Source organism: Hyaena hyaena, unplaced genomic scaffold (assembly GCF_003009895.1).
Source record: "Hyaena hyaena isolate Hyena2069 unplaced genomic scaffold, ASM300989v1 scaffold_469, whole genome shotgun sequence".
NCBI classification, from domain to species: Eukaryota; Metazoa; Chordata; class Mammalia; order Carnivora; family Hyaenidae; genus Hyaena; species Hyaena hyaena.
In genome coordinates this window covers 432,130-446,351 of record NW_024081103.1, presented here as the reverse complement: position 1 = coordinate 446,351, position 14,222 = coordinate 432,130, and positions in this window count along the sequence as shown.

Sequence of the window (14,222 nt, the reverse complement as noted above, 5' to 3'; positions counted from 1 at the left end):
AAATACTAGACCTGGCAGCTTAAACACAGAGATATGTTTCTTCACAATTCTGGAGGCAGAAGTCCAAGATTGAGGTGTTGGTAAGATTGGTTTAATCTGGGGCCTCACCCCGTGGTTTGCAGACAGCCGTCTCCTCCCTGTGTCTTCACATGGTCCTTCCTCTGTGTGTGTGCATTCAAATTTCCTTTTCCAATTAGATTAGAGTCTATCCTGATGACCCCATTTATCCTTAATTACTTCTTTAAATTCCCTAGTTCAAAATACAGTCACATTCTGAGGTGCCAGAATTTAGGACTTCATCACACGAATTTAGGGGACACAATTCAACCGATAACATGCACGTGTACCGATAAAACACACTCATCCTGTGTGTTTCTCATTTACTCTCACACTATTAATAGGTAATACTTTTGTTACCAGATGTGTGGATTTTCCACATATCAGGCAATTCTCTGATACCAGCCAGATGTCCTATGATTTAATTCAGTTCTGATACCATCTACCTGGAATAATTGGTCAATTTTGGCTCTTAACGCAGGAGCAGCTACCCTGCCCCATTCCCAGCCCCAGAGCAGCCAGATAGACATATGTTCCCAAAGCTGCTTACACACAGCTTGCAGGGACCTAGAATGGAAAAAGATATTCCATGCAAATAGTTACGAAAAGAGAGCAGGGGTGGCTATACAAATACCGGACAAAATAGACTTTAAATCAAAAAAGTTTACAGGAGTCAAGGAAGAGTCCCATATATGAATTGAAATTCAACACAGCCAGAAGATACAACAATTATAAATGTTGACATGCCCAATGACAGGCTAGCAAAACACAGGAAGCAAAAATTGATAGAGTTGAAGGGAGAAATTGACAGTTCTATGGTAATAGCTGGAGACTTCAACACCCCTCTCATAATATGGATGAAACAACCAGACAAAAGATAAGTGAGTTAATAGATGATTTAAACCACACAATAAACCAAGTAGATCTAGCAGACATATACAGAACGCTTCACCCAGCAACTACAATGTGTACATTCTGCTCAACTGCACACGGAACATTTTCCAGGAAAGACCATGTGTTAGGCCACACTTAAGAATCAACAGATTTTAAAAGGTAGGTATCATACAAAGTATCCTCTCCAACCACAGTGGGATGCATTTAGAGAAATCTGTAACAGAAGGAAAACTAGAAAATTCACAAAATTGTGGAAATGAAACAACACGCTTCTAAACAACCAATGAGTCAGAGAAGATCTCACAAGGGAAATTAGAAAATACTTAGAGATGAGTGAAAATTAAAACATGGGGCTGCCTGGGTGGCTCTGTCAGTTAAGCATCTGACTTTTGATTTCAGCTCAGGTCGTGGAATTGAGCCCCATGTCAGTCTCTGTGCTGGCTGTGGGGATCCTGCTTGAGATTCTCTACCCGCCCCCTCTGCCCCTCTACACCTCTCTAAATAAACATTTTTTAAAAAAGAAAATGAGGGCACCTGGGTAGCTCAGTCTGACTTTGGCTCAGGTCATGATCTCATGGTTCGTGGGTTTGAACCCTGCATCAGGCTCTGTGCATATGAGCCTGGAGCCTGCTTCAGATTCTGTGTCCCTCTCTCTCTCTGCCTCTCCCCTGCTCACATTCTGTCTCTCTCTGTCTCTCAAAAAATAAATAAGTGTTAAAAAAAAGAAAATGAAAACATGACATAACATTACTATGGATCACATTGAAAATAGTCTGAAGGGGGAAACTTATAGCTATAAATCCTTACATTAAAAAACAAGAAAGATCTGGGGCGCCTGGGTGGCTCAGTCCGTTAAGTGTCCAACTTCGGCTTAGGTCATGATCTCTCTGTTCATGGGTTTGAGCCTCGCGTCGGGCTCTGTGCTGACAGCTAGCTCAGAGCCTGGAGCCTGTTTCAGATTCCATGTCTCCCTCTCTGACCCTCCTTGCTCATGCTGTCTCTCTCTCTCTATTTCTCAGAAATAAAAAAAAAAAATTAAAAAAAGCAAGAAAGATCTGAAATCAACAACCTAATTCACACCTTAAAGAACTAGAGAAAGAAGAACACACTAAACCCAAAGCTCGTAGAAAGAATGAAATAATAAAGACTGGGGAGCGAAATTAAATAGAAAATAGAAAAGCAATGGAGAAAAATCAAGGAAACTAAAAGTTGGTTCTCTTCCTGGTCAGGCGGGCCCTTTTACTCATGAGAAATAAAAAAAAAATTTTTTTTTAATTTTAGAGACAGGCAGAGAGAGCAAGAGCATGAGTGGGGGAGAGCAAGTGAGAGAGAAAGAGAATCCTAAGCAGGGTGGAGCCTAACACGGGGCTTTTCGGTCCCACGACCCTGGGGTTCTGACCTGAACTAAAATTAAGAGTTGGATGCTCAACTGACTGAGCCACCTGGGCACTCTTCTCATGAGAAATTTTATGCCCTATTTTTTGGTAGTAAGAGTAGATCTGAGTGCTCTTTCCGCCTCTGCTGCTTTTCAGATGTCTTCAGCTCAAAATAATCAATATGCTGAGGCAGTGTATTTTGTAAAAGGCGAAAGATTTATGCGATCTGAAGAGAAACCAGAGTATGAGGCGGTGTATTTTGAAGTGGCGTGTTCTAAAGCACTTCACCTTATTTATTTTGTAGAGATTTACTAAACATTCACCTTGGATGCAGACATCAAATAATACAAGAATTGAAGGCAACTTTGGACATTATTTAGTCCCTTCTCATTTTATTGATGCAGAAATGAAAAATCCATAGCAATTAATCAAATCATCCAAATTTGTAAGTAGTTATTTTCTACAAGTTATTTTATATGGTTAATATTTATTTAGATTCATCCTCTTTTGTCTTCTCTTTTTAGCTTTATTGGAGTATAATTGACAGAAGATATTGTATATTTTTAAGGTCTATAACTTGATGTTTTGATATCTGTATACTTAGTGAAATGATTGCCACAATCAAGCTGGCTAACGTGTCCATCACCCCACATAGTTACCTTTAGTGTGTGTGTGGTGAGAATACTTAAGATTTACTTTCTTGGCAAATTTTGAAATACGCAATACAGTATTATTAACTAGAGTCGCTGAGCTGTATATTAGATCTTCAGACCTTACTCATCCTGCATAACTATAAGTTTGTACTCTTTGACCAACATTTCCCCATTTTCTCTCCTTCCCAACCCCTGCCAAACCCCATTGTACTCTGTGCCTCTATAATTACGATTATTTAGATCATACAGTGTTTGTCTTTCTATGTCTGGCTTATCTCACTGGTATGGTGACTTTCAGTTTCACCCATGTTGTCAGAAATGGCAGGATTTCCTCCTTTTTAAAAAGGTGAATAATATTCCTATTCAGTTCACATTTTCTTTATCCAATCATCCTTTGATGGACAATGAGGTTATTTCCATAACTTGACTATTATGACTAATGCTGCAATGAACTGTAAATACTAATTTGAAGCAGAGTCAGAACCAGAACTTTGGGAGTCTGACTCCCAGTGCTATACCCTTCTTACTAGACCGAAAAGAATAAAGAGGTGATTGAAAGAGAAGAGGTAACCCCACGTATAAGGCCATTAGGCTTCGGGAAATTCTCCGAAAGTGCTAGGAAGGCTGATAGGGCCCAGCTATTGTCATTTCTGAAAAATGTATTTCTGATAGCCGTTAGAGTTATAAACCACTGTTTTACAGGAGATCATAAATGCTTTTATTATCCATCTTTTAGAGATAAGGACACTGCTTCAATCACAGGGTGGGCTCCTCCTCCAGCATGACTGGTGCGCTTGTAACAAGAATGCCGTGTAAGGAGACACATGTGCACACAGGGAGCACACCATGTGAACATGACGGCAGAGGTGTTGTGAGGTGTCTGTAAGCCAAGGAAGCTGGACAGCAGGCAAACCACAAGAAGCGAGGAGAGAGGAAAGGAGTAGATTCTCCTTCCCAGCCCTCAGAAATCCATTCCTGCCCTGCTGAGTGTGGACTTCGGCCTCCAGGACTGTGAGACAATGACTTTCTGTTGTTTAGGCCACCCAGCCTGTGGTAGTTTGTTAAGGCAGCTGAAGCAAATTAATGCATTTCCTAACATAGCAGATTGCTTTGCCGCTAAATCACTGTCTGACCCACCTAATCTTCCTCTGCCCTAAACTGGAGCTTTTCCCCGGGAATCCCCACCAAGATGCTTTCTCTACTGAATTTTACTTTTTTATAGCTCTGTCTTCGTCTCTTTGGGCTGCCCTAACAAAAATACCATAAGCCAGGTGGTCTATTCACAGCAAACACTTATTTCTCACAGTTCTGGAGGCTCGAAAGTCCAAGATCACAGTGCTGGTATATTTGGTGTCTGATGAGGGCTTCTTCTCACAGTAGCCTCAATGGCAGTTGGCTTTCTGGGGTCTCTTTTGCAAGGGTGCCAAGACCAATCTTGAGGGCTTTGCTCTCATGACTTAATTAGCATCCAAAGGCGCCACCTCTTACAACCATCACCTGGAGAGTAGGATTTTAAAATATGAATTTTGGGGGGACACAAGCATTCAGACCATAACAGTCCCTTTCATGTCTCTCTTTTCTACAAATCTGTATCCCACCTGTTAGAGTTCTAGTTTTTCCTTAAATCCTTCTCCATTCTACAAAGTTGTTTTTATTCCTATGAAATTTTCTAATCAACGTCAATTATTTGTTAGAATATGAGCTTCATATGAATAGAGATTATTTATCTGTCCCCTCCTCCCTTTATTTTCAATCCCTAGAACAGTGCCTAAATCAAAGTTGGCACTAATAAATATTTATGGAATGAATAAATTTTGGTTCTTAATTAAAAATTTTTAACATTTGTTTATTTCTTTGAGAGAGAGAGTGTGTGTATGCATGCAAAAGTTGGGGAGGGGCAGAAAGAGGAGACAGGATCTGAAGCAGGTTTGGTGCTGTGAGCACAGAGCCCAGTGTGGGGGTCAAACCCACCAACTGTGAGATCATGACCTGAGCCAAAATCAGAGATGGCTGCTTAACCAACTGAGCCACCCAGGCGTCCCTGGTTCTTAATTTTTTAACTTCTGGATATAGTAGGTGTATCTTAGATTTTTTTCCCCCCTCAATATGATTCTAAGATCTTAGAAGGCAGGAATCCTGCCTTATGCTTTCCTCGTATTCATGAATTCACAACTCATGAACGTGTACTTTAAATCAGGTTAACCAGTGTCCGCCTTAATGGAATTTATAATCTAATTGGAGACAAAAACGTTAGAGACATAATCTCTTATGTGATGACATAATTACATAATGCTGACAAACACGTTGTAGGAAAGCTGTAGAAAGCTAGAAGCAAGGATCATTAAGGTACCTACGCCCTCTAGTGTTGGGATGAGGAAAAGCCTTTTCAAGGACCTAAATACCACCAGAGAGGAAGGGGTGAAAGGGAATGCCCGGGGAGGAAGACCAGACTGAAACCTGAGGAAAGCGTTACCTCAGCTGAAAGGAAAACTAGAAGATATTTTGGAATCTTATTTTGAGTCAACTGTAAACAGACTCTCTAATTACACAAACGTAAAGCAAGTGCTGACATTTTGTTTTTAGGAAAAACCTGAAAGGAAAACAGGAATGGAGGTGTTTTAGACATAAGTCTTAATCAGTGCCAGGTTTGGATTGTAAATAGTTGTATGTACTTTGTTGACCTTAAAAATAAAACCGTTATTTTACCAGCAAAAATGGGTTTATTTGGGAATAGCAGAGGATTGAAATTTGGGGCAAATAAGCTACAGCAAAAACCATAGATAGGCAAGTCCAACAAACAAAGGAGAGGAATGTTGTTTTATGGAGAAGAAGGATGTTGGGAGGGGTTGTTCTGAATCAAAGTCCATTGGAGAAGAGCAAGAGTTCAGGATGATGATGGTTTCTCATCTGGATGAGTGGCTGGGGTAGTTGATTTCTTACGTAGCAGATGCAATGTACATCTTTTCCTGTTGGGACCTGTAACTGATGATTCTATCCTGTTGACAGTTCCTCTGTTGGGGGTCTATAAGTAACTGGCAATTCTTGACTTAATTGATGTTGAGTGTCACAGCATGAGAGCTCCCCCTTCTGGCCTCCTGACTTCATTTTAGTGAGGTTTCCTTTATTAATTTTCACAGCTTGAATTATTGCTACACTGGGACTCAGTTGCTTCTGTGGTAGGAAATGTTTCTTGGTTTATTTATGCCTACAGTTCCTGCTACAGCAAAGGAGGCTTACCCTTGGGGAGGGAGATGTGGGCTTATTCAAGAATTGCTTGCAGAGCTCCAGAGCTTTTGCATTAGTGCAAATGACCCAGCGTCTTTACTTCTACTAGAAGAAAGTAATGAGGAATAGGGCTGGGCTTGTAACAACCCAGTCTATGCTGGATGGTTGATATCTTATACATGGTTGGAAGACCAAATAAGCTAAAATACGCTGATGCTTGCTTTCAAAATGACTGCTCAAATAGCATAGTGGAAAATGGATCAGAAGGGGCAAAAGTGGATTTATTCTAGATTATTTTGTATTTATGGGCCCTCTTGGTCAATTTCTTCACATGCACTGGACAATTTTATTTTTCTTTAAGCCTCGGAGATTTATCATAATATCTGGCTTATAAATAGTATGCCCTCCATATTTCCTTATTGAATGAATGGACTTTTCATTAGGAGTTAGTTTAAAAAGTCATTATATAGAGAATGGAGTAAGGTATACCTGGATCACCAGAATTTGGAAATAAGAACATCCATTGAGAATGAAAATAAGGTATACATTTATTTCTTATGTATTAGTTGTTCATCATTATTTATTTCTTAAGGATGACTTATTTAAGAGGATGAATGCAACTATACATAATGAGTCATTTGTAGCAAAAAATAAATCCGAAAAAACTGGCAAATGTGTTGCAGAAGAGATGTGGAAAACACCCATGAAAGTGACTACAGTACATTTCCCAGAAGAACCACCAGAATATGACTAACATAAAAGTAACCATGACTTCATTGACTATTGAAAAAACCCATTTAAAGAAGGAAGATGAGAGTCCGGGTGGAATCAGGGCATAGAACCCTCGCCACTATACAACTCTCTTGCTCTCATTTCTTTTGCTTGTGAATTTGGCCTTTCATCCCTTTGACAGAGTGAAGAAGGAGGTACTATATTTTGAAGACATTCTGGCTACTAGAAAAATATATACAGCACCATATATATGGTATTAAGCACCATGATGCATAACTCAGTCTCCTCTGAATTTGAGTATGATGAACTGGCCACAAAAGCTTGACTAAACCAAGTTTTAGATCTTAAAACCAAGGGCTATTTTAGCTATCTCAAATGGAGATGATTACACTAAGGTAGTAGTGAGTCCCCATTTTTGATATTCTGTTTCACCTACTCTAATCCCATAGGACTGTTATAGGAAAAACCTGCCTCATCAGGGTAGCTCATTCCTAGGCAATCTTGTAAAATCTCTGCTGTGGAGTCATTTGCATTTGGCTTTAGGAGTGCTGGGGAGATTGGGTCATGGTATTTTCCAGGTAGGAGTCACCAAGAAAATGCCCCCAACATACTTTTGTAAAGGCAGGTCAATAAGAGAGTTTGAGGCTGAGACTTTAGTCAACAGTGAAGAAGCTGAGGTTTTCCTTACTTCATTTGACAGATACGTGTTGATGAACCATCTGGTTTTTAAGGTCTTTAGAAACAGAGCCATAGGCTGGGATTTTCCTGGTTCCAAAGAAAGAACATTTCCTACAGATTTAAGTTCATCAGATTCAGAACCATATCACCATCTTCCTGGGATGCTCAAACCAGAGAATTCCCAGATCTCTAATGTGTTTGTATGCTCCAATTTAAGAAATATTGAATTGAAAGAGTAGAGGGCCACTACTTACTCACAGAAGACTTATGGATCTCAAGACTAGGTCTGTGTTCCCTGTGGTTCCAGAAACTCCATTTGGAGAAGCATTGGACAGATGATTGTCTTCCCCCCACTTACTCATGGATAAGGTTGGGTTAACCAGTTTTATTTGCATTTATGTTGAGGTCCTGCCCAAAACATCATTAGTCATTTTCTTGTGAAAGCAATACCTGATGGATTTAAAGTAAGTAAAACAAAAAAGTTTTCATTTGTTAAAATAACAAAAAGAATGGTGGAAATAATTGAAGCATAGAAGTCACACTGGAATGTGCTTGGCATCGTTAGCTTATTTTAAGCTTTGCTCAACTAAATACTGGTTTGATGAGGAGAGTATTTTTCCTCCAACTGCAGGGAGGAGACACCAGGAGGAGACAAATAAAGAGTAATGGGTGAAGCATTATAAATAACAGGAGTGTGTTATAACAGTCATCATGGTAGTTGAAGAGATTTTATTTTTAACAGAGGCCAGAGGGCATTTGAAGCTACTAATTAGTCAGCAAATTATTTTCTTTTTAATTGTTGTTGTCAGCTGGTTGCTTTCTGCTCAAAATGCAGACGTGAACTTTAGCACTATACATTATAGGGCAGCAACAGCAAGCCACTAATTAAAGGCAACTCTTCGTGATTTGAAAACGTTTTTAACTTATGAACTTGCAGAATGAAAGACTCTAGGACTAATCCTGGGATAAATGTGACTGTTCTACTTAACTGCTAATCTACTTATTTTTATTCTGCCCTAGAAAAGGGAAGGTATACATCTAAATAATATTTAAAATACCAGTTTCTATTTATTACCACTTGTCCAAGTATATAATTTAGAATTGTATTTGGTCTTTGAAAATGTTTACCTGTAAGTTTTTAATTTTCCCCGATATGTGAATATTTTAAGGACAAAAGACAGAAAATCAAACTCTATGACAAGTTTTCCAATCATGAATGAATTTCAGTGCCTGATAGATTATGTCATCAGAGAATGATAAGTCACAAAATTATTCCTGTACTCACCAAACCACCAAGACCTATGTACATGCAACGATGTATGTGCACATATATGTGCAGATGTGGTACAATACTTCATCAGAGAGAGAAGGCTTTTACTTACTCTCACGTAAGTTCAGATGGCTAGATGTAGTATTAGCCTCTCAGCAAATTGTTAGTATTATCCAGAAATTTTGAAATATAAAGTCAATTTTTTAAATCTGTTAAAGGAAAATAAAATCTTTTTAAGGGTTTACTGGTTATTGTAATAATGTATTGATTTTTCCAGAATTGGGGAAATATTTTGGCAATATTGGTTAACAATTTTTTTGAGAGAGAGACAGAGAGACTGTGAGAAGTAGGGGACAGAGAGAAAAAGAGACAGAGAATCCCAACAGGCTCCTGGAGGTCAGTGTGCAGAGCCCAATGCAATGCTCAAACTCATGACCTGAGCTGAAATCAAGAGTCAGATGCTTGACTGAATGAGCCACCCAGGTGCCCCTGAAATATTTATTGGTAAATTATGTAAAAGTGAATATTATTGGGTATAAGGTGATTACAACTGACTGAGGAAGAACTACTTCCCTAAGTCAGAAGTTCCTTAATGGAAACTTTTGCCAACATTTTTATTATCCCCCAATTTTATTCTTCTTTGTCATCATCTTTCCCTAGATTTCTGGGGAAAGGAAGAGAGATGATGACAAAGAAGAATAAAATTGGGGGATAATAAAAATGTTGGCCAAATTCTATGATGGGGTCTTCTGTCTTAGTATTATCCTGGGGACACAGGGCACTTGGCCATCAAATTCCTTCTCTAATCTTTTTTTTTTTAATTAAAAAAAAAACTTCTTTTTAATGTTTATTTATTTTTGAGAGAGAGAGACACACACACCGAGCACAAGTTGGGAAGGGGCAGAGAGAGAGAGAGAATCCCAAATCCACAGAATCCAAAGCAGTCTCCAGACTCTGAGCTGTCAGCACTGAGCCTGATGCGGAGCTTGAGCCCGTGAACACGAAGATCATGGCCTGAGCTGAAGTTGATGCTCAGCCAGCTGAGCCACCCAGGGCCTCCTCTCCTTCTCTAGTTTTGAACAAAGATCCTAATCTTTGAACAACAACAAGAACAACAAATTTAAAAGAAGGAAGGAAAGAACAAAGGAAGGAAAGAAAGAGAAAAGAAAGAAAAAGAAAATTATTTCTTCATAATATCCAGCTCTTAGGAATACTGAATACTGAATAGTGAAACTATAAAGCTTTGATAGCAATGGAGTAATAAAATTCCCTGTGGAAGAAATTCTCACTACCGGGGCTAACTGAGGTTTATCTACTTTCAAATTCAAATACCTACTGGAAGAGGCTGAGTAGGTAATGAAAATGAAGAAATAGGCTGCTGGGGTTAAGAAAAATTTTCCTAAGTACCTAGGTACAAAGTACAAGTCATGTTTCTTTTACCTCTGTTCTACTATAAGAAACACATCAATGCCATACTGATGACAAAAGACCATGAGAGGGATGAAGATGGAGAGGTTCTGTCCTATAAGAAGCAAGCTTGGTGTTGCCTGATTTTAAGAGTCAAGAAATTCTGATTTTAGTGTGAATGTTTAATATGTGGATAATCAATTCAAATTTTCTAAAAAAAACATTGAATGGGTTCTTATAAAGTCCCTCCAGTTTCTGACAGCTGATTTGCATAAAATCAACAAATAAATGGTTTGGGAAAGGGGGAGCTTGGGCTTTCTGGTCAGAGACTTCCCTTCTCCCTGTGTACATACTTCTTGAAACTACATTCTTGCCCTTTTGGGACATTCTGTTCAATTCAGCAAACGTGCATTGAGTACATCGCTCTATCATAACAGTTTGCCATGACATGAAAAACTTTAACTACTAGTTGTCACTCCTACATTTGGAGACTAAATATGGTCAGTTCAGCTATCAGTTCCTATGATAGTGGTTCCCAATCAGCACTGTGGATTATAATCTGTGGGATCACATTCTAGATCCAAGAGTTAGTTTCTTAGCCCATCCACAAAAGAAAAAGTTGAGGGGCGCCTGCGTGGCTCAGTCGGTTAAGTGTCCAGCTCTTGATTTCGGCTCAGGTCATGATCTCACAGTCTCTGAGATGGGGGCCCATGCCAGGCTCTGGGCTGAGAGGGCAGATCTTGCTTGGGATTCTCTCTCTCCCTCTCTTTCTTTGCCCCTCTCTTCTGCGTGTGCTCTCTCTCTATCAAAATAAATAAAGAAATAAAGAAGGAGAAGTTGAGTATGTCAAAATCATCCTTGAAGAGTTCCCTAGGAATGCTTCATCATGGAAACTGATAGACTACCTCTTTCCATGTCAGTTTTCCTTCCAATATTGAATAGATTCATTGTTCCTTGGGCTGAGCACAGATGAAATACTTGCTTGGCTTTTAGGGCTAAATAGTTTGAAAAATGTGCATTCTAGTTTTTAACACTAGAATCATACCCAGTAAGGTAAATGTTCACACTGTGAGAGACTCCCCCTCCCTTATCCAGGAACTGACACCTCGAAAAGGAAAAGATTTATGTTTCCCACCTCAAAATGCTATCTGAGTGGAATGGCCATTATTCCATTTTTGCTCTTTTCATTTTTTAGTCATATAATTTAATTCACATAAGTAAAAATGAGGCATGAGGTATTAGGCAACTCTACCATAAATAATGTACATTCACACGCTATTATTTTTTTGTTGGACAAATACTTTTGTATACTTCAGTAGTTTGCAAAGTATAGCCCAGAGACTCCTGCAGGTTCTTGAGAGATTATCAGGGGTACAGGAAGTCACAGCTATTTTTATAGTAATAGTATGGCATTATTTTTCCTTTTTCCCCTCATTTTCACATATGTGTGATTGATGGTATTTAAATTTTTTTTTTAATTTGAGTATAGTTGACTCCCAATGTTACATTAGTTTCAGGTGTACCACATAGTGATTTGACAAATCTATACATTTTGTTGTGCTCAACACAACTGTGACTATCTGTCACCACACAAGGCTATTACAATATCATTGACTATATTCCTATGCCATGCCTTTTAGTTTTCTGGAGTTATTTTTCTAATCTGATTAGATATCAGTGCGCCAATGTCTCTATTTTCAGTGATAAGGAGGACACTGGTATTCCACATCAAGAAATGGTAAGAGACATGCAAAATATGGCCATGGGATATTCCCAATAAATATTAATAAAAGGCAAGACTTTGGGTGACCATATATTCACTATTTTTGATCATTTTAGTTAAACTAAGGAATATAATGGTTTGGCTGTTTGTTCCTAACTACACTCCAGTAGTAGGAAAAGAAAAGGGTGAGCTTAGGGTTTCAAATTCTTGGGTTGCACTCCAAACAGATGACCTTAAAGCTTTGTATGTGCCCTGAAAGGAACTCTAACCTTCTGCTCCATGGGCCAATATTTCTGAAAAGCAAACCTAGAGTCTTATCCTGTGAGTGACTGAATTGCAACACAAAAGCTATGACACTGATTGGGAACAAACAGGATTCTGGAAACTTACAAGAAGATATATGGGCAAATCTTGAGAAAGCTAGGAGACACTGAGCCCTTAAATTCTGCTGACTCATCTTTGCCAGAGGAAGCAGTTTTCTACCTCTGCCTGAAGAACTCAGCCTTCCTTTGGCCAAAGAACCTGCTTCCACCACTCTTGGCTTCTAGACCTGAAACTAAATTCAAGTCCTAGCAGGTGCTGAAAGGTGAAGTACAAAGTAGAAGCCATGAGGAAATGTGCTATACTCCAAAAGAATTGCATGAGTTTTAAGATGTAGACAGGCAGAAATCTGTGGACCATGTGTGGGATGCATATTAAGGGTGTAAGAGTGTGATGGAAGGAACAGAAAGTTGGATCAGGAGAAATCTATTGAAATGAGCCCACTAAGCAGAAATTCCAGATTTGGTGTTTCAGCTCAGGGGGTCAGAAAGGACTCTAACAGTATAACTGGTAGCCTGAAACATGAATCCAAAGATGGTTTCCCTGAAAGAAGTTGAAAAGACAGAACTACTTTGGTGTACTATGTACTATGTACCTTACCTCTTATATTAAATCATCATTCATCATTTGGCTTCAACTATGGTATCTTATTGGCTGTGGGCATCTATTCATGAGAGTATTGACATTTGCTCAAAGTCTTTTAGCCTAAATTCCTCTGTTCACATTACCCAGATGCTATCAAAGCAAGGGATTAAGAAGATGCAAAATCACAAAAAGAGTTCTGAGATAAGGGCCAGCTCTTCAGAATCAATTCTTTTTTTTTTTAATGTATATATATTTTAAAATTTTATTTGAGAGAGAGAGAGAGAGAGAGAACAAGGGAGAGGGGCAGAGGGAGAGAGAAAGAATCTTAAGCAGGCTCCAGGCTCAGTGCAGAGCCTGATGCAGGGCATGATCCCATGACCCTGAGATCATGACCAGAGGTGAAGTCAAGAGTTGGATGCTCAACCAACTGAGCCACACAGGTGCCTCCAAATCAATTCTTTTTGTGTTGGCTCCCAGAGATGTATTTGGACCATTGCAAGCTTTTGTTATCTCTCAAATGTGAAACTCATCTATTGTCCATGTGCTAAGGGCTTGCTATTCAAATGTGGTCCTAGACCGACAACATGAGCATCACCTAGGAACACACTGAAATGCTGCATCTCAGGCCCAGTACCAACCCTATTGACGAAGAACCTGCATTTTAACAAGAGCCTGAGAGATTTCTACACACATTAACGTGTGAGAAAATCTGAATTAGATGGTAATCCCTTTTCTTCAACCACCAGTATAATTTTGATTGCCCTCAAGTGTTAACAAGGAGTCAGGCATGGCATCGACAGTGATTTTTGTCAAAGAATCTAATATTTTAGAACTGGGAAGGGTCTTAGAAATTATGTAAAGGGAACCATGTGATTTACCATTCAAACCAGGATATTTTTGAGAGTGAAAGGAAGCATTATTAAAATATGTGCCACGACAAAAGGTGAAAAACAGGATTGTCTTGAACAACCTCATTACTGGGCATTTTCCTATCAGCTAAATTTTAAAAATACAACCTCAAATCCTAGTACCAACCTCTCCAAATAGGTGTCATTATCCCCAGTTTACAGAGGTGATACGTGTCATGAATTGAATTGTAGCCTCCCCAAAGACATACCCAAGTCCTAACCTGTGAATGTGACCTTATTTGGAAAAAAGGTCATTGCCGATTGAGTTTAATTACATGAAGTATCTTGGGATGAGATTACCCTGGATTAGGGTGGGGTCCTAAATCCAGGATGACAAATGTCTTTATCACAGAGAAGACAAGAGGAGATTTAGGAGAAGGCCATGTGTAGACT